Here is a 22,447-nt window from a genome sequence, read left to right on the forward strand (position 1 = left end):
CATATCACTGCTTTTGTCAATTTAACAAATGCTTCAGATGTGGTGGACAGTTGTAGTTGATGCCTGAATTGCTGATGGTTTCCCAGTCTTCAAGAATCTGGCAGAAATCTGGAGAAACTGCTATCAGTGAGGGAAGAATGGCTGCCTACCCAGCTATATGCTGGATCTACCACACATAGTTGGACTTAAATCACCCATTCTGCCACTACTCTCATACAAACCTTTTACCCAAAATGCTGGTAGCAGAAGATAATAGATGTCCTGATTAAAGAGAGAATAGCTATCTAGGACATCTTGCCAGGCAGCTTTTTTTCAGATTTATAAAGGCTGAGGTCAATCACTCACCACTCTAGTTCCAGGAAGCTGAATACAACATTTATATGGTACCTCCCATTCTACCTCCCACAACAGACATGCTGAACTTCATGGCTGAGGGAAGATATGAACCAGTGTTTCCATGTAAACGCAGCGAAGTCAGGTCCCAAGAATGAAGGACATGTAATGATTCTTCTAAGCAAATGTCTTTATTGTTACCCAATATAGACAGAATCTTGCCAAACTATAGCAGTCTGCTATCTATACTCAGAGCATCTGAAGGCAGGACAAGGGGCAACGGATGGAGGCTTATCAAAGAGAGATCCAGCTTAGAACTAAGGAGAAATTTCCTGACAGTGAGAACAATTAATCAGTGGAACGGCTCACCTTCAGAAGTTGTGGATGCTCCATCCCTGGAAATTTTTAAGAAGAGATTGGACAAATATTTGTCTGACATGGTATAGAGTCTCCTGATGGAGCAGGGCGGTGGTCTAGAAGACCTCCAAGGTCTTTCAACTCTGTTATTCTGTTAGCTATAAGGGAGGAACTGTCTTCACCCCTTTTTTCTCACACAAACTATCTGAACTGAGTTGTCTCTTACTCCTCCGGAATGTATCCCCCTTCCTCCTGGGAATGCAGCCCATTACATTCCATCAGAAGCACACTGTCTCAACTTGAACCTTTAAGCAAGAACGATCCTTGACTCCATTTGTTGAGAAAGGTATAGTTTACTAAAGGTCAAGTGAAATACAGTAGAGCAATGCCAGAACTGAAATTTATGCACCAAATTCCCCAAGTCTTTTCCCTTCTTAGGTACTTCCCATTTCTGGTCCCCTATCATCCAATCATATTCAAAGTGTGGGCTGGTATGTAGCTACTTTCCATTCCCTACTGTCTGACCTTGAAGCTCTGTCTCAGGAAGATCCAATGAAGAGTGAAGCTTCCCCTCCTCCCGTCCAGCTTTCCCCTTCCTCCCCCAGAGTTCATGGCAGACTGGTATCCAGTGATAGCAAAGCACCAATGTGAGATGGCAGTTCTGACATTCTGTCCCCCTTGAAAAAAAGAGCTAAACCTCACACAGCACAATTTAAGTCCTCCTTTCAGGATGTTAACTGTAAGGTTTGTTGTATCCAAAATATATCATATTTGGGTGTTTTAGAGAGATCTGTCCTAATTGCCACTGTGAATTTCTAAAAATGATTTATTTTTTTGTTTGTCTTCCTCTATCAAAAACAAAAAACAAAAACCATCCCTTGTGCAAAACAGAAGGGAATACTTAAAGTACTCTGCTGCCACCTGCTGCACATGATAAAAAAATCACAAGAATCTCAAAAAGTTGAATGCATTTCATTATGACAGCACTTTGCATCCATAATTGAAGAAAAAAAATAATACTTCCTATTGCCACCAGCTGCATCCTTTGCAATAGGTGATTGAGAAAAGAAGAGGAGCATTAATAGGTCATTGAGTTGACCAATGTGGAGATAGAAAAATCAACCAGTCTTTCTCTCCCCGCTTGCTATTTTCTTGCTGCATTTGCTTTCATGTCTTCTAATGTTCCTATCTAATAAATGGAGGCTGACAAGACAAAGCAGTACTTCCGTCTTAAAAAAGACGGGGAAATCACGAGAATAGGATATGAATATTCAAGAAAATGGATATTGCTTGTCAACAGGAAACTGCCCCACCCCACTGGTTAGATTTAACCAGTTCTGCTTGCAAAGCCCTAGGAAGATCTATGGCATCATGGTTAATGTGAGTGAGTGCTGTCGATGATTCTTTCATACAAAAATTCATACACAAACCTAATTGATTATTATATGCCATAAAGTCAATGTTGACTCTTAGAGACCAAATGGATAGATTTTTTTTCTCCATGATGATTGGACCCTAACCTGATCGTTCAGCTTTACCCATGGTGCCCCCTTGGCTACTGTAACTGAGCCTGTCCATCACCCTCTTCTTCTGTTTGCTTACAAACACTTAAGGCATCCAGATTATTTTTGAAACCATTGTGTCCAAGAGATAGTCTTCTCCCATTGCTTAGCTGTAGTGATCTTCACCCATCCTTTTGTCAGCAAAAAAAAAAAAACTACACCAGGTTACAATTGTCAATCCCTCTCCTGCCTCTGTTGCCCCTGTTTCCAGTCATTGTATGTTGTCCTGAACCATAACAAAAGGAAAAATACTGCACCAATATGGTTTGAAGCTGCCTAATTCATACGGTAGGGAGGAAGTAATGTCATGGGACCTGGCCAAAATAAAATGCTGCCAAGCATGCTTTTGCTTTGGTGGTTTGAGCCTGGGACGTGGTCCTTGGGCTATACTTCTGATATGCATACCACTGAGCAGTTTTATAATTCAAGCAAGTTTCCAAAGGCTTGTTCCATCTCTAAGGAGTCCAACAAGAAGGAAGGAAGGAAGGAAGAAGGGACCAAAATATATTATAGTACATATTAAAAATATCATTCAACCTAAATTAAAATAACTCATTAAACAATGATACATGAAATATTAATTAGTCTCTCGACTGCATTGACAGAATATCCATTCATAAACAGGAAGTCAATATATACTTGTAATTCTAGAGTAATTATCTTTCCAGCTCTACGTAACTATTCATAATTCTTCATATCATGATCCATTCTATATTTTTGATATATAATTCAAAAACATAATTGCATCTTTAAGCAACAATGATCTCTATAGTAGGGCTTTTCAACTTTTTCATAGATTGTACCACTTTTAGGACATGACAATATTCGAGTACCACCAGTGCTTAGCAAGGTGTCAAAAACCTGATGACAAAAAAGGGGGGGATTTTGGGCTTTACTAGTTAGATTCATTTGTTGTTATAGAAATGGCTATTTTATAATATTATGGAAAAGTTGAGGTTCAATGTTAATGCTTCCATCCTAGTGCAACAGTGGAACTCAAAAGTCAATGCCTTTTCTTTTTCCCTTCTCCCCCTCACTTTTCCCTTTTTCTCTCACCCTTCGCTCGCAAGCTCCCCCTTACCCTTTGCTAGCAAAAGCCTCTCTCTTTCTCTCATTCACTCACACATTGCTCGCAAAAACTTCTCTCTCGCTCTTTCATTCACACGTTGCTCGCACAAGCTTCTCTCTCGCTCTTTCATTCACCCTTCGCTCGCAAAGGCTCTCCCTCGCTCTCTCCTCACTGCTTCACTAACAAAAGCATCTTCTATTCTCTCTTTTTCTCGGTGTGTTTTTTTTTCTCTCCTGCCAAAATCTGCTCCTTTTATAACTTCTCCTCTCTCTGCCCTCCTCCTCCTTTTCTCTTCCAGGTGCATTGGAAACTCCAACCAGAATGCAGCCACACGCGCAAATCCTGGGGCTTCTGCTGAGCTCTGCAGCTCCAGCTGATCTCCTCCAGGCCTGCACGGCAGTACTTTAGCTCATTCCCTCCCCTGCTACACTTGGCTAGAGATCGCATACCACCTGCCAAGTGCTAAAGTACCACCGATGGTATGCATAGCACCGGTTGAAAAGCCCTGCTCTATAGTATCATATTCCAAATGTTGCAAATACTAAACCAAAATTATATTAATTGAACAAACTCACATTATGTCTGTGAGTGTTCCTCATCTATACTGCATTTTTAATACAAAGGAGTTGGTAACCAGCTTTTTTGGAACATTTTCTGTGGAATATAATAGACACACAAAAGAAGTTTATGTTGAATTAGTTTCACTGTATGATCAAAAGAGATATATTTAATAGATGTGAAGAACCTTTGTTATTGAAGGCAAAAGGAGAAAGGGGCGGCAGAAGAGATAGGCATGAGTTTGGGCAAACTTACGGAGATAATGGAGGATGGGGGGCTTGGTGTGCTATGATCCATGGGGTTGCAAAGAGTCAGACATGACTTAGCAACTAAACAACAACAACAAAACCTTTGCTACTGAATAATTAGTATAGCATATCCAGTTCTTTGTTCCATAGTTCTTAAAAATAATGAATTTCTACCTTATAAATAAACTTCAGTTGTTTTTATTGAAATGTGATGTAAGGTTAAATATAACTACAACACATTTTAGAAGGAATTATAATTCAAGAAATGCATCTGAACCAAACTGCAAATGCAACAGGTGTTTTAACTGAATATTTTGACCCTTTGCCATTTAAATTCCTCTCGTAATAAAGAATGTGATTAAAAAAATGATTTATATTATATCATTTAAAAGAGTGGCAGAGTGGTATATTGGTTAAGGCATCAGGCTAGAAATCCTGAGACCATGAGCTATAATCCCAGTTTAGGCAAAAAGCCAGCAGGATGATCTTAGGCTAGTCACTTTCAATCCCAGGAAGGAGGCAAGGATAAACCACTGCTCAAAAAAATCATTGTCAAGAAAATTTCAGGGATTTTGTCCAGGCAGTGTCCAAGAATCAGAACTAATTCAATGGAAGGAAAAAAATGTATTTCAAACAAAGAATAATAGAGTCATATGCTTACCTAGCCCAATCCCTTGCCCATAGCAAGATCCTCTCAACTTCTCAAACGATTTTGACAGACAGCCATTGATCCTCTGTCTAAACCCCCTCCCCCCAACAAAAGAAAACTCACCACTTCATGTGATAGCCTGTTCCACCGGCTTACAGATTGTGCAGTCAGGGAGCTCCTCCTGATTTCTAATCTGAGCCTACTTCCTTAAAGCTTAGCCTAGTGATTCTGGCCCTGCCCTCTGGGGCAACAAAGAAGATCACTCCCTATCTGTAATCCCTTCTGATATCTGAAGACTGCTACTGTATCTTTTATAGGCTAAAGTACCTTAAACAACTCTTCGTAGCCTTCCTGGAAACTTTCTTATTTATTTGTTTGACTTATTTGCCGCCCATCTTGCCCCAAAATGACTCTGGGCAGCTTACAAATATCAAAAGCCAATAAAACATTGCAACACTAAATACTCATAACAATAATGAATTATTAGAATGATGAGGAGGAAGAGAGCAGGATGCATATGTTGTGGTTTCGGCTAATGAAACATTCCAAAGAACTTCCAGGTATTTATTTTCCTAAAAGTCCTTTATTGTTACAAAATGTTGGCACAGGCACAACGAAGGGATGCTAGGATCTAAGTTCTCTTCCTCTGAGCAGTTAAATTATTAGCATGTTCCCTCCCTAAATTAGCCGTCATATCTCACATTATCCAATTAGTGTGAAGGTCAAATGTTTTCTTCCTCTTTCTTTCCCGGGCTTTCTTTCCCCCCAACCCCCCTTCTGCTCTGTATTAACTCCATAATTACCAGACAATTCTATATATTGTAAAAAGCAAGAATATACCATGCGTTGACATCCGGCCCCCCCTTACAAGAAGGACAGATCCTGTAAAGTAAACAAAAGCATGTGTTAAGGGTTATCTTTCAGTTTGTTGGGGTGTTTCATATGAAACCTTTTGACCAATCTGTCAGTTTTCACTTCACTGGATTTCACCCAGGTGGCTTCAGACAACGGGTATCCCTTCCATTGGATTAGGTACTGCAATTTCCCTTTAAAAATTCTAGAATCAAGTATACGTTTTACTTCATAGTGGGTCTGTCCCGCGACTACGAGGGTCCCAGGTGCCTTCTTCGGAGGAGGTCTTAAAGTGGAGCCCCGATAAGGCTTCAATAAGCTACAATGGAAAACTGGGTGAATTTTCCCTAAAAGTCTAGGGAGGTTTGGTTCTACTGTGACCGGGTTGATGATCCTTACTATGGGGAAAGGCCCCAAGAATTTTGGTCCCAATTTCTTGTTGGGCAATTTGAGACATAGATATTTAGTTGACAGATAGACCTTTTCCCCAACTTGGAATGTTCTTTGGGGAGCCCTCTTTTTATCAGCCTACTTTTTATAGGTCTCAAAAGTCTTTTTTAAGCAGTTTTTGTGTTTTTCCAAACTTCTTCCTACCCTCTCACCCACTAATCAAGTGTCTGGGAAGCGGGGGGCAACTGAGGGTATTCAGGTATTGGGTTGAACTCTTTTCCTGTGGCCACTCTGAAAGGCGTGTAGCCGGTGCTGCTGTGCATAGAATTATTATACGCCACCTCCGCAAAAGGGAGGAGATCAGTCCAGTTCATCTGTTGGTAAGAAACGTAGCATCTAAGATATTGCTCCACCATTTTGTTAGTGGCTTCTGCGGCCCCATTGGTGGCCGGATAAAAAGCAGATGATAAACCTTGAGATGATCCAATTAATTTAAGAAAACTTCTCCAAAACTTCGCTGTGAACTGCACCCCCCCTGTCCGAAATTATTCATTTAGGGGCACCATGCAGCCGGTAAATATGTTTCAGGAACAGTTTGGTCAGTCGTTGGGCAGATGGGAGTCCTTTGCAGGTGATAAAATGAGCCTGCTTCAAGAACAAGTCTATTACAGTCCAGATGACAGTATTTCCCCTACTTTCAGGTAGGTCTACTATAAAGTCCATAGCTATTTCTTCCCAGGGTTGAGAACGGTCTGCCACGGGTTGCAGTAACCCAGGAGTTTTCCCCGGGATTCTTTCATTGTGGCACATACAGTACAACTTTTTACATAGTTTTCCACATCCTTTTTCAGCCCTGGCCACCAGAATTGCCAGCGGGTGAGGTGTAGGGTTTTCAAATATCCAAAGTGTCCAGCCTGCTTTACATCATGGCTGTGTTTGAGAGCATTAAGACGGAGCACTTCTGGCAAATATAGCTTCCCCCCTTTGTAAGCCAAGCCATCCCTGCATGTTAGGGACGCTTGATTATCTTTGAACCATTGGTCGATGAGGAGCTCTCATTTTATTTTCTTCACTCCAGGGTCATCAGGATTGGGGACCCTGCGAGGTGTAAATTGAACGACAGTTTGTGGATTGGGAATAATCACCTCGTTAACCTGCTCTCGTTCGCTTTTGTACTGGGGTAACTGGGATAGCGCATCAGCTAGGAAGTTCTTTCCTCCTGGTATGTACTTTAGAGTGAAGTTGAAGCGGTGAAAGTACTATGCCCACCGTACTTGCTTTGGTGACAATTTGCGGGCAGTTTTCAGTGCTTCTAGGTTTTTGTGATCTGTCCATACCTCAAATGGCACTTTGCTCCCTTCCAGATAGTGTTGCCAGTTTAATAACGCCCATCTAATCATGAAGGCCTCTTTTTCCCAGATTGCCCATCTCTATTCGCTCTCAGTAAATTTCTTAGAGGTGTAGGCGCAGGGTTGCAGGATCCCATTTTTGTTCTTTTGCAGTAACACAGCTCCAACTGCCACATCGCTGGCATCAGCTTGAATCACAAAGGGTTCCTCTGGGCAGGGGTGCTTTAGAACCGGTTCAGCAGCAAATAGTCTCTTTAAATTCTCAAAAGCTGTTTGACAGCTCATTGTCCATGCTAGTGGTTGGCCTGGTCGTGGCTTCCCTCCTCCTTTGCCTGTTTTGAGTAGTTCTGTAAGAGGTAGGGTAATCTCGGCAAAAGAGGGGATGAATTGATGATAAAAGTTGGCAAAAACCAGAAAGTTCTGGAGCTGTTTGTGAGTCCTTGGGGGCTGCCATTCGATTATAGCTTTCACCTTGGCTGGATCCATTTCAATACCCTCATTGGAAATTCGGTAGCCAAGATAGTCTAATCGGGTTTGGTGAAATTCACATTTCGAAAATTTGACATAAAGCTTGGCGTTCAATAGTTTCTTTAACACTTCTCTCACTAGCTTTATGTGATCAGCCATATTCGTGCTGTATATCAGGATATCATCAAGATACACTAAAACCCCTTTGTACAAGTGATCATGTAGAACCTCATTAATCAACTGCATAAATACAACTGGGGCCCCCTGTAGTCCAAATGGCATGACTTTGAACTGATAGCTCTGCATAGGACAGTTGAAGGCAGTTTTCCACTTGTTTCCCTCTTTTATTCTCACCTGGTAGTATGCCTCTCTTAAGTCTAACTTAGTGAAGACACTCCCCTTAGCCAGATGGGTCAATAAATTCTTTAGGAGGGGGAGGGGGGTATTTATTTTCCACACTCACAGCGTTGAGTCCCTTATAATCTACGCAGAGATGAAGAGACCCATCTTTTTTCTCTTTGAAGAACACAGGGGCTCCCACAGAAGATTTGGCCCATTCGATAAACCCCCTCGCTAGGTTTTTGTTCACATATTGCTGCATCTCCTCCATTTCAAGGGGGGACATAGCATACATCCTCAATCGTGGGAGTTTGGCTCCAGGCACCAGTTCGATGGAGCAGTCATTAGCTCAGTGAGGGGGTAGGGCATCACATTCTTTTTCACTGAACGCCTCTGCCAGGTCCAAGTATTCCTTGGGGATGACTGGTTCACCTGGAGGCAGTGAGGTGGCCATGTGCGCTCGCTCATTGGGTGGCCTAAGATGCCCAGTAACATCTGTTGAATCAATGGGAGGATCAGGCCCTATAGGTAGTCTCACAGTTCTCATTCCTTTCTCCCACCAGATAAACGGCTTCCATTTGTCTAACCAGGCTAGTCCTAGGATCACCGCCTCAGTCATTTTTGGAGCCACCAGGAAGCAAATAAACTCCCAGTGTGCACCTATTTCTAGGCATAAAGGCTCGGTTAATTGTGTGATAAGAGTCCCTTCCATCAGGGAGCCATCAGCTTGCTCAAATCTCACTGGTTTGGAAAGCTGTTTTGCCCTTATGCCGATTTTCATGGCAAACGCCAGACTAATAATGCAGCAGGTGCATCCCGAATCAATTAGTACTTTCAAGTCTATTTGTGCTCCAGACTTAGGGATTATAAATTTGGCAGCCAGTGAAAAAGACAGGATTTGTCGACTCACTATTGGGTCATTTTCTCCTTCATCGTCACTGTCAAAGAAGGGTAGAGCAGGGGCGGGTCCATCTGGAGTCTCAGCATCCTCCTGTGTGTGGGGTGTAACCTGGGCGATAGGTTCCTGTGTGAGTCGGTTGGATTTTTCTCTTGTTGGCCGCTGAGCAGGTTTCTTTCGCATTCTGGCCTGCTCTGAAGTCGGGGGTAGGGGACTGGACAGGTGTCCGCTCGATGTCCTCCTTGTCCACACCAGAAACACTTGAAGGAAGGGAATGTAGGTGGCCTGGGTCTCTCAGCTCTTGCAGTAGTCAAAGGCTTTCGTGGGGGTGATTGCTGTCCGGGTAGCTCTGGTTGCTGTTCGGGTTCATGTGGAGGAGGCTTCTTATAGCGAGAGAGCTTAACATCTAACTTCACAGCCGTCTGGTACCACTCCTGCAGCTGATCAGGTACTTCTTGATAGATGCAGGCCTGAGAGCGGTGATCGTCTAATCCCTCGATGAAGTAATGGATGAGGGACTGCTCAGGCCACCCCTCTATTCCACCTGCTATCTTGCGGAATTCTCGCACGTTCTCCAGGGCAGGCCTCCCAGCTTGTTTTATTTTATGAATTTGTCCTGCTGCTTTGAGGCCAATGGATGGGTCCTCAAATCGTTCTCTCAGACTTAAGACAAAGCGGTGGGGATCTTCCAGCTTGCTCGCTATATAAATTGTTCAGCCATTCAGATGCTTCTCCCTCTAGGTTGGATGCAATGACATCAACCATGGCCCCTGGTTCCGGGTACAGATAGGCCCAGCATTTCAAGTGAGAACGCACTTGGCTGAGGAAAAAATCAGCTTCTCTGGGTCCCCATCAAAGGTTGCATTGAAAGGTGGTGCGAACACAGGCTGCTGTGGCCCCCACTGGCTTCTGCCAAGCCCTGCAGCTCCAGCTGATCTCCTCCAGGCCTGCGCGGCAGTGCTTTAGCTTGTTTCCTCCCCTGCTACACTTGGCTAGAGGTTGTGTACCACCTGCCAGGTGCTAAAGTACCACCAATGGTATGTGTACCACCAGTTGAAAAGCTCTGGCTTAGACCCATGCCATGCAGGTGTTTAAAAGTGATAACCAACATCTTGAATTGCACCTGGAAGCAAAACAGCAACCAATGCAACTTGCAGAACAGCAGTGTAACACGGGCACTCTAGAGATCCCAAGGATTGCCTGTGCCACTGCACTCTGCACCAGCTGGTTCTTTTGGATGCTGCCCAAGTATACCCCATGTAGAGAGAGTATTGCAATAGTTCAAATGTGAGATGACCAGGGTTTTAGTGATTGAGTGTGGGGATTAGAGTCTTGTCTAATTCATCAATGTCCTTTTGGAATTATGATGCTCAGAATTGGATTACAATCTTCCAAGCAGGATCTGATAAGAGTAGAGTAGAACAATTAGTTCTTAACAATTAATAATCTTATTTTCTTAATATCTGGACTCTATGTTCCTGTTTACACACTCATGTACCTTTTTAGCAGCTGCATCTCACTGCTAGTTCGAGGTTGACAAAAACATCCAGATCTTTTTTCTCATGTACTGCTTCCAGGCCAGATTTTCTCCATCCTATATGTGTGCCGTACGTTTTTTCCTCAGTCACATACAAGGACTTTCCCTTTCTCCCTGTTTGATGTCATCCCACAGCTAGTCTTGAGTCACAATGGCAACTCAGACTGGAATTTCCATAGCTAAGTGATATCATAAACTATGATGTCATGTGACTGCATTGCTAGTGACAGCAATCCCACCAATCCCTATTGACATCATTAACTGAATTCCATCACTTGTTAGCCAAGGACCCACCCAATCCAAGCTATTCCCACCCAGCCCCACAACTGCGCACAGGAGTCCCAACCCACCCCAGCCCAGCAGTGTAGCATGGAGCTTCAGTCATAGCCATTTTTGCTGCTCTGCACTTCAAGATCCCTGCCGCCCTGTGTGTTTTGCTTCCACTGCTGATGCATGCCTGGCCTGGCCAGGGGTCAGCAGCAGGAGCAAGAAGATGGCAAAAGTCAAGATGGGGGGTGTTTTTGTGCAAGGCAGCAGGGACCTTGGAGTGCTGGGGGCAGAGATGGGGGGGGGAATAGGCAGGTGATGGGAGTTGGAGCCCTGCAGTCTTAAGTATAGGCAGGTTGCCAAGCACCCAAGTTTTGATTCTGTAATTGCAGGGGTACTACAATGGCCATAACTTCAGGGACCAAGCATGAGTACCATTCATTCAGCACAACTGTAAATTTTGAACAGTAACTAAATGAATGGTCATAACCGAAGGGCTGTATTTATTTCAGCCTACTGCCCAAGTCTGGATAGATTTTTTTACAATAGTTTCTCTCTTTCTCTGAACTGACCTTCTTTCTATTAACTGCAAATTCATTAAATACTTCTCTTCCAAGTCATTAGTAAAATTTAAAACTGGCCAGGAGCCAAAATGTAGCCCTATGACACTCCACTGGATGCTTCCTCTAAGCCAGGGGTAGGTAACCTTGGCTCTTTTATGACTGGCTCAGGAATTCTGGGAGTTGAAGTCTACGAGTCATAAAAGAGCCAAGGTTACCTTCCCCCGCTCTAAGCTGACCTAGAGCCATTAATGAGCATTCTTTGGATGTGATCATTCAGCCAAGTATGAGTCCCTCTCACCATAGTATCACCTAACCCTTATTTTACCATGAAATAGCTCTGGAGAGGTCCAGCTATACTATGCCTATAGCATTTCTACAATCTACTAAGCTAGAAACTCTATTGGATAAGAAGATAAGGCATGATTTGTTGATGATAGACTCACACTGGCTTCTGTTAATTGTATCCTGCCTAAATGCTCACAAACATGCTATTTAATAATCTGAAGTCTTGCCTAGAATACATGTCATGTTGACAGGTCTATATTCATCTTACTTCACTTTTCTGGAGAAGAAGATAGCATTTCCTCTCTAATCTTCTGAAATCTTTTTGGCCCTCCAGGAACAATATGAGATTACAAAGAACAGTTGTTAGGCGATCATTTCTAGTTTCTTCAAAACCCAGGATGTAGTTTATCTGGCCCTGGAGACCTAAATTTGTTTAAATCAGCTAAAAAAAAATGTTTTTCTTCTTTTCTAGTCTAAATTGTGGTTCTCTCTTTCCCCAGAGGAATCTTGATGACCAGCTAGGGCTTTTTTCTACCCTCTGAGAGGATACAGATGCAAAATAGTTCTGCTTTCTCACCCTTTTGTCCATCCAGTGGACCTTCTTTGCCCTTCCTTTGGCTTCTAATGCGCCCAAAGAGCCCATTTTCTATGTTTCTGGAAAATTTCTTTTGAGATACAGCTTATTCTAACTTGTAGCCTTTCTGACAGTTTCCACCATATCTGGAGATTACATGTTGTATGTTTCTCTATTCTCTTCCTTTTTCTTTTCAGCATTTCACTCTATATACACACTGACCTCTTTAGACTTCTTCCATTTCTCCTTACCTAGCCATAATCTTGATTCACTCACCCCCATGTCCCACTGCCACTCCTAAATCAGAAAATAAGTGCTTTCCTTGCGCTTATAATCAACACATTTTCCCTATCCATTTCTGTAGAACTCTGATGTGGGCAACACTCTAGATCTGAGGGTATTAGAGAAAATAAGTACACTTCAGAATTTAAGTCTACTGATATATGTTATCTTTTTATTTAAGAGAGGAAGCGGCGAATCTACCCACATTAGCTTCTCTATTTTTTCCATTCATTACTTTCAGTTCATTCTCCTATTACAGGTTGTCCCCACAATGATTAGTCATTGTACGAAACATTTTCAAAGTTCCAATGGCTGCCTTAAACACACACACACACACACACACACACACACACACACACCAGTGGTCAAATGATCTCATTTTGGGCACTTGGCGGTTTCTAAAGGTATATACATTATTGTAATGACTACACAGGTGAATTATTGTGCTAAATTCAGTGGTACATACATTTAAAAAAATATTTAAAGTTTGGTTCATGCATTGGTTTACAGTTGTGAAATTAGTTAAATTTACATAAATTTATATTTGAACAAACATTAAAATATGAATTAAATGAATATCTTCCCTATTCCTAATTGATTAATATGGTTTTCTCCCCTCTGATTAACTCTGCTAATCTATCAATATTTATCTATCTATCATTTATCTATCTATCTATCTTTTATCTATCTATTATGATAGTTATACACTGTCTCAGTCAATATAGCATAGATTACGGGTCATATGCAGGAAGCAAACAAATAATTATAAATCCACATGAAAACAATTTTTATTTTGTTAAAATAAAAATACATTGCACAATCAGCACAGGGTAAAAACAATAATCTTCTGACCCTAAAGCCAGAGGGAAGATCTTCGTTTTTCAGGCCTTTCAAAAAACCAACAGGATTGGGGCCATCCAAACTTTATAATGATAACAATTAGATGGTTGCCCATCATCCTGTTATGGGCCAAAGGCCCTTCGAAATAAAACGGTTTTCTGAGTCTTCTGAAAGTGTATCACTAAGGACACAGCATGCAGGACATGGGGGCTACTGGGGAATCTTTTTTGGTGGTGGGATCTTCAGCAAACCCTCTTTAGATCCTTGGCTAGATGGAGAGAACTATACTTTGCAAGCAAGTCCTTCCCATCTCCGCCCCCAAAAGTGCAACTTATTCCATGAGAAATTTCATTTTAATCTACTTTCAATAACACCTTGATTCTCAGGCAGATTTATTCTTATCATCATTGTTGAGTTCTTGGTTCGTGTGCGATTGATGAAGACACATGGTGACAAGTAACAAAAACTTTATTCTCTTTCTCCTACAACCAAGCAAAGAAGCAAAAGGCACACAGGCTTTTATAGGGCCAGAAACCCAGACAGTATTAACCAATAGGAATTTAGCATTTTCACGCCTTGCGCATGCACACAAGGCTGGCGCCGCTCTGTCTGGCCCCGGGCAGCTTTTGGAATGCCCGGGACCAATTGCAACATTCTGAGCCTGCTTTCAGCTCTTGCAGGCTCAGGACACAACACCCCTCCCCCCTAGGTGGAACACACCTAGCTTATGCACAGGTGCATTGTGCAATGCAGGGAAAGTGGTATACAGATGCATTTTCCAAATGCAAGGAAGGCGGAAATGCTTGGGTCTGCATGCATGCAAACCTTTCAAAAATAATTGTTAACTCAATCAAAATATACCCAAATCAAAATAGCATATGACACTCTTACTTAAATGTTGATTTCCTCATTCAGGGACCTCATAGCGAGGTTCCTCATGGGTTGACAGCAACCTCACAAAATCTGCTAGTTGTTTAAGTGGGCACTTGGCCCGCTGGGACCTTCTAAGGGCCGGTGAGGTTGCCTGGCTACCTGCTCGCCTACCAGGCTAGGCAGGCCAGGACTTTGATGCCCCAAATACCCAGTTGACCCACCCAGCTGCTGACTGGCTGGACCCTTTGAGTCCAAACCAGTATATCTCGGAGGGGTGGAAGTCCCCGAGTCCACAATGGACTCCTCTTGGGAACACTGTCCCTCAAGCCCAAGACCAGCAAATGGAGAGGCCTGAGTGGCGGAAGTGCCCCAGTACTCCATAGCCCCCAAGCATGTGCCAGAGGTGCCAGAGTCAGGAGCCACCTCCATGGCAAACCCCCTTGCTACTGACTTCCTTTTGGGAGCAATTGCTGAATTATGAGCATGCCCCTGATGGAATTCCCTTTCTATAGCTGTGTGTGATTTATGTGGTCTGTCTCCCTGTCTGGAGCACTATCTGACATGTTTGAATAGTGTGGATACCCCCGGTGTGATTCCCTGTCTGGAGTAATAATGGATGTGTGGGATGACCCCCATCCTGTGAATTCCTATTTGGAGCACTTGCGGAATCTTGGGATGACCCCCAAACAGCCTCAGCAGCTAGTGAAGGCCTGTTAGGCCTGAGAACCTGTGACCCAGAATGCATATTATGGTCCTCCTCCCCCCCCCCAGAGCAGAGCCAGGAGTGGAAGGGTGGCAGTCCAGTCTCCAATGCAGTTGGTCTATGTGTCTGTGAAGAACGCGGCCGTCATCCAAGGCAACTTCGTATGACAATGGCCCAGAGACCTTGCAGACCACAGCTGTGACCCAAAGATGGTCAGGCCCATAGTTCCTAGCCCAAACTGGATCGCCCACCTGAAGTCTCCTAGGTGCCCGCGGTTGTGACACCTGTGAAGCCACCCGGTCTGGGTGCAATCTGTCCAGTTTGGTAATGAGGGGGCGACCCCAACGGAGTTCTGCAGGGCTCTTTCCCATGGCAGTGCATGGTGTGGTGCGGTGTGCAAGAAGGAAATCTGCTAACCTGTGATGCCAATTACCGTAAGTCAGTTTCTTGAGAGCATCTTTGGTAGTGCACACCATTCTCTCTGCCAGTCCATTGGAGGATGGATGGAAGGGAGCAGAAATTGCATGCCAGATCAAGTTGGCCTGAAGAAAAGCCTGGAATTCAAAAGAGGTAAATTGAGGGCCATTATCTGAAACCAGGACATATGGAAGTCCGTGTGATACAAAAATTCCTCTCAACACCTGGATGGTCCTGGCAGTAGTAGTGGAGGAAACAGGAACAACTTCTAGCCACTTGGAATGGCTATCAACAACCATCAGGAAGAATTGCCCCTGAAAGGGCCCAGCATAATCTATATGCACCCTTGACCATGGGGTTTGAGTTTCCTCCCACCTATGTACTGGGGCCTGAGGCATTTCAGGCTGTGACTGTTGGCACAGTTGGCACCCTTGCACCTGAGCCTCGATGGCTTTATCGAGCACAGGCCACCAAGGATGGCTTCGCACAAGCGCTTTCATCCTGACTATACCAGGATGTCCCTCATGCAGAGAGAGCAAAACTCTAGACCTCAATGAGGCTGGGATTACTACCCTGCTACCCCATAACAGGCAACCCTTGAAAGTGGAAAACTCATGTGCCAGAAGTTTTGGAACTCAGTATCTGGGCACTGGTCAGGCCATCCTGACAACACCCAGGTCAGCACGCATGTAAGCGTGTGACCAGTGGCAGTTTCTGCAGCCATCTCCCTAGCGTTTAGGGGAGATTCAGGCCACTCCTGAATGGAAAGAATATTGATGGCAGGAGCAGGGTCTGCCTCTACCTGTTTCAGAGGTAATCTGCTTAGGCCATCTGCACGACCCATCTCTTTTCCAGGTTTGTGAACTAGAGTGTAGTCATATGCTAACAGGAAAATGGACCATCTCAGCATACAAGGAGAAATGATATGTGGTGTCTGTTTGTTAGTGGTAAACAAACCCAGCAGACCGTGTATAGACCGTGAAGTGGCAGCCATATAAGAAATCATGGAATTTCTTTATGCCAGCCACTATGGCCAAGGCTTCTCTGTCAATCTGAGCGTAATTTTGCTCTGCAGCTGACAGAGTCCTTGAGTAATAGGCCACAGGGACTTGTGTCCCATCAGCCTTCAGATGGCTAAGTACTGCTCCCACCCCATAAGGAAATGCATCACATACAATGCAAACTGGCAATTGCTCATTGAAATGCGCTAAAACAGCATTTGAAGTGAGCAAGGCTTTAACCTCATTGAAACTCCTGTCATGGACTTTGGTCCACTGCCATGGAGCCTGCTTGTCTAAGAGCCTGTGTAACGGCTCTGCCACTGCAGCCTTATGTGGGAGAAATGCATGGTAAAAATTTAAGAGCCCCAAGAAGGCTTGCAGCTCACTCTTGGACTTGGGGCTTGGGGCCTGCTGAATAGCTTGCAGTTTGGATTCAGCAGGGTGAATGCCTTGGGCATCAATCCTGAAACTTAAGAAGTCAGTGGAAGTGACTCCTATCTTGCATTTATCCTGCTTTAATTTAAGGCCTGCTTTTCAAAAATGAAGCAAGACAGCCCTTAGCCTTTCTGCTAAATTTTGAGATAAGTCCCCAGCAATGAGGATGTCATCGAAGTAGGGACAGACCCCAGGAATACCTCGAAGTGTGCTCTCCATGACATTTTGGAATATGCCAGGGGCTACATTTACCCCAAATTGCAGTCTTTTGATCTTGAAGCCCCCCCTGTTAGTTACAATAGTCTGGGCCTCTGCAGATGCCTCATCAACAGGTAGCTGTTGATAGGCCTGTGCCAGGTCAAGTTTCGCAAAAATGCACCCACCCTTGAGGGAGGCCAGAATGTGGCTTACAACAGGCACTGGATAAGCGTGCTGTTGCAATGCTTTATTCAGTGTGCACTTATAGTCTGCACATATACGGATTTCCCCATTAGCCTTTAGAGGCTTTACTATGGGGGTTTCCCATGGACTAGAATCCACAGATTCTAAAATGCCCTGCTGGAGCAATTTGTCCAGCTCAGCATCGATCTTACCCTTGAGGGCAAAAGGTACTCTCCTAGGCTTGACCCTGATGAGCGTGATGGTTGGGTCTAACTGTAGCGCAATGGGAGGCCCTTGTAGGATCCTAGCTCTGAACTAAACACATCTGCAAACTCCTTGCAAACCTCTGCAAGGCCCAACGTTTGCAAGTTGTGCAGCCCAGTTACTTGGATTCCCAGGGCCTCGAACCAATCGAGTCTAATAAGACTCGTGCGTTCACCACCAACTACCACCATATCCAGGAACTCTTCAAAATCTTTACGCTGTACCTTGAGTGTGACCCCCCCCCTTCACACAGATCTTAGAATTTTGAAAATCAGTGAGTATTAGGTTCGGTGGCCTGAATTTAACTCAAGGCCATTACTGCTGCAAATCCTTTTAAAAGGTGTTAATTGAAATAATTGAAAGAGCGGACCCTGTGTCCAACTCCATCAATAAGGGAACCCCTTACAACCTCACATTAATGCGAAGTTTCTTCTTAAGGGGCTTGTGTGTCCCTGTCTTTAGAATACTCCTGCGCGATGCACAGAAGCCCACCCTGTTTTGGCTGGGGACCCTGGTACCTTTCTGAAATAATTCTTCTCAAGCTTGGACCTTCGGGCAACCCAAACAGACGGAGGCGATGTGGCCTTGCCTGCCACACGCCCTGCAAATGGCAAAGCGGAACTTGCAGTCAGCTCACTTGTGGCATCCTCCGCACCCAAAGCACTGAAGAGATGCTGGGGCCTTGTCCGGATGCCCCTTCAGCCTCCTCTCAGCTGGCTGGTGAAGTCTGTCCACCTCCTCTTCAGAATCCGCTTCTGATTCTTCTCGAGCGTCCTCTTGATGGATGGTAGCTATGGCTAGAGGGTTCCTGGTGAGCCACAAAGCCTTCACAGCCCCGCCTGCTGCTTCCTCAGCTGCCACCTCTCGTAATGTGTCTTGGAAGGAGACATCTTCTTTTGCAAAAATCTTCTGTTGTAAGTTTCTGCTTCTTAAGCCACATACAAAGCAATCTCACAGCCTCTCTTCCAGATCCTTGAACTCACAAGGCCTGGCTGCTTGCCTTAAGACAGCAATAAAGTCTGCAGCAGATTCACCCAGCCTCTGGTCTCTCTGCTCGAATGCGTGCCTCTAAGCAATGACAGATAACTTCGGCTGGAAGTGTTCCTTCAACATCTTTTTCAAGTCAGCATATGTAACTGACTCCAGAGGTGCAGGGGCCACCAGATTTTCTGCAATGTCAAAAGCTTCTTGTCCGCAGGCACACAAAAGAGTTGCTGCCTTCAGGCCATCTTCTCTTATCTGATTTACTCTAAAGTAGTTCTCCACCTGTGCTATGTAGGAATTCCATTTCTCTGGGTGGGAGACATCAAAATCAGTCAAGCGGCCAATCTTCGACATCATAAAGTTTATGACCTTCACCAATCGCGTCCTCTGCAAGCTGATGTTTGGGAAAGGGTCCTTTTGCTGAGCTCACCCCCAGGACACTGTACTGGCAGGCTGAGACGCTGATGCAGACGCCGTCTTCCCCCTCGTCAGGACTTCCTGGGTGAGTCTTAATTCTTTTTGTTATTGCTTGCAGAAGATCCCACCTTCGTTGCCAGTGTTAGGTTCTTGGTTCGTGTGCGAATGATGAAGATACATGGTGACAAGTAACAAATGCTTTATTCTCTTTCTCCTACAACCAAGCAAAGAAGCAAATGGCACACAGGCCTTTTATAGGTCCAGAAATCCAGACACTGTTAACCAATAGGAATTTAGCATTTTCGCGCCTTGCGCATGCGCACAAGGCTGGCGCCGCACTGTCTGGTCCCGGGCAGCTTTTGGAATGCCCTGGACCAATTGCAACATTCTGAGCCTGCTTTCAGCTCTTCCAGGCTCAGGACACAACAATCATGACTTTAATGGGTGATGAAAGTTTTATTTAAAATGTCAGCAGGTACAGGTAGTCCCCAGGTTACAACCATTCATTTAAAGTTATGATGGCACTAAATGGTAATTATTATGGGTACTTTGAGTTCCAGCCATCACAGCATCCCAGTGATCACATGATCACAAATTTTCAATGTTTCTGTGCTGTCTTCCCACAAGCAAAGACAACAGGGAAGCCAGCAGGAAATTGAAAGTCAGGGTCACATAAGGACCTCACAAGAGTCCTTACTTGATGACAACAACCAGGACCACCAGAACTGTGGTCACTAAACATTATGATCATGTGACATCATACTTTATGACCACATTGCTTAGTGACAGCCTTGCTGGTCCCAATTAACATTGTAAGCTGAGGAGTATCTGCATTGTAAATTCAGATCAACTTGTACCCACTAGAGGTCACTGATGCATTGTTTTGTTTTCAAACTTTTCTTCTGTGACCTGGTTTGAACTTGAATGGGAAACCACCAAGAAATCTTAAGGCAATGAGACTGAAGAGTCAAAAGTATTTCAGAAGGATACAGTGGCAAATCATTTTCATGCTGTGGCCAAGACAACAACATGGACTTTCCCCTGAAATTGTCAAGAGCTAAGCTCAACTCCAGAAAGAATTTACTTTGAAGCAGCTGCAACAATTCTCAAAATGGATGGAACTGATTACTTTTTCAACAAGGAATGTAACTTATTCACTGAGGCTCATTCTCATTAAGCTTTCCGTGCTCTATCCCCAGTTGAAAAGAAATGGTCAATGCCGAGCCCCCATTCTGTGCAGCAGGATGCAAATTTCTGGTTAGCTCATTGTCCCCTGGTCTTTAAAATCAAGGTTCCAAGCTCAGGTATGTTTGTATACCAGGGTTTGCAAACTCTAGACGTCTGCTGGGAACCACAAAAGAGTGCAACAGAACCAAAACTGAAAGTGGGTTGAAGCCAGATTTATCAGTAAGGTTCTAAAGCCTCCTGAATGAGATATCATTTTGGAAAGGGTTTCAGGGATGGGGAACAATTTTGGGAAAGTGGAGAGGCTCTCCTTCAACATGTCTTCATGTATTAGAGGTCACATAAGCTTTACTAAACCTGGATGGTCCTTATTCCAGTTTTTAAAAAATAGTCAGAAGAATGAACAATTTGTGATTGATAGGCAGACATTCACTTATATGAATGTGAGAAAATTTCTGGAACAGAAAAAAAAAATGGAAATTTCTGCCTTTCCCTCTTCTACCAACAGGCTGCTTGTCTGGATACAAACATTTCTGTGAATGGAAAGCTGAATTATTTATTTATTTATTTATTTATTTACCAATTTTAAAAACCACATCCCATCTCACTCACAGAATGACCCTGGGTAGCATGTAGTTAAAACATTAAAACTGTATATAATTATATTAGGGGGGAAATTAAAACATGAATAGAATAATTAAAATTCAAAGAAAAATTATGATCCAAAGCTAATTTCTGAACATGTTCTACCACAGAAACTCTGTGTCATGCAAAATTTTCTCCTTACCCCTAAATTCTAGCAAAGATTTCCATAGCTCTTCAAGTTGGAAGGCACAGTTGGAGGGTAAGCAGAGTAAATCATTTTGGGGATTGTCACTATCTAAGTGGATTAGTAGAAAAGGGAAGAGAGAGAAAGAGAGACAAAATCTCTCAAATTGTGCATGTATTTAAAATTGGCCCCTTAATCTGAGTGGGATGCAAATATTTATCTAGCATTGTGATGGGTATCAGAAGCGCTCGACATTAGTTCAAGTTATTAAGCAATTTTTGAGGCAGCCCCATGAAAACTACATCCCAGTAACAAGATCTGAAAGTTACGGGAGAACAAATCAGTAATAAGATGGAAAAGGAGCTAAACATGGGGAAAGATAATCCTAGCCAATCCATTTTGTGATGTAAACACAAGCTCTTGATGGAGGGACTCTTAAATTTTACCCAGAAACAGAAAAATGATTAATTTTCCCCAAACCATGGCCATTCTGATATTATGACCTTGTCCTGGTTAAGCTGCAGCTAATTCTTCTTAACTTACTTGACTGCTGTATCTAGACTTTGGAAAATTCTAGAGACTTTGTAGAAAATGCAAACAGTAAAGTACTCATATGGAAACACAAATGAATCTGCAAGTGATTTCTGTCATTTGCTTCATGCTTATATTAAGTTATGATACACTGGGAAGGAGTAGACTTTATTTAAAAACTTCACAGGCAGACTCCTTCTTCCAAAGGTTTCTTGATAAAAATTACTTACACATTGCCCCAGTTGGGTTAAATCTCCCACATTTGTCCATCTGGAGAGTTCTTCACTTTATTCCTTTCAGCCCAATGCTATGAAAAAACAGAAATGAGGAATATCTTTCTTCTTTTTCTTTTAAGCACTGTGTTTAATAGATAATTGAAAGGCAGCCTCTTTAGTAAACTGTTAATTTGTCCAGTTGAGTAACCTGCTATCTTTTCTATGTCTTGTGTCTAGCCAACAAATCAGAAATTATTGAGTACCTAATTCTACCTTCTTAAGCCTTGACAGAATGATAAAGACCTAATTTACTTTTTTATCAACAGGCCTTGTATAAATGGGATTACATAGGAGAGCTTTTGAGAGGGGGACACAATTTATTCAGGCTCTTATCAGTTTGTTAGAATGACTGAGAGTGTACTGTTATGCCATTTCCAGAATCAAGGGAGTCATCACATAAATGGATGAGTTACATTGACTCTTGTAAAATAAGTACCAGGATTCTGGCATAGTCTGTCAGACAGAACAGGCTAAATCAAGTAGAGCTCTTTCTGAGATACTCTTGCAGCCATGCCCTGCAGTCAGAAAACTTGTCACTCTGCTACATCAAAACTGGCTCTGATGAAAAACAAGGAGGAATCATACCTCCAGAGTTATCGAAATAACCTACTGTTAGCTGCAGAAAATCCTGCTATTGCAAAGGCATATATCATTAACAGGCCACTTTCTTATCGCTGAACATGGATGGAAAGCACAATGTATACTAGATCCTGAGCCAAAACTGGCAAATTAAATACACATATTAAAGTTCAATAGATTTTTTTAAGTTATGTATTTCCCTCCTTCTGAAAA

This window comes from Crotalus tigris, unplaced genomic scaffold, assembly GCF_016545835.1.
Source record: "Crotalus tigris isolate CLP2741 ecotype Arizona unplaced genomic scaffold, ASM1654583v1 scf7180000017668.6805642782:7212621, whole genome shotgun sequence".
NCBI lineage: Eukaryota > Metazoa > Chordata > Lepidosauria > Squamata > Viperidae > Crotalus > Crotalus tigris.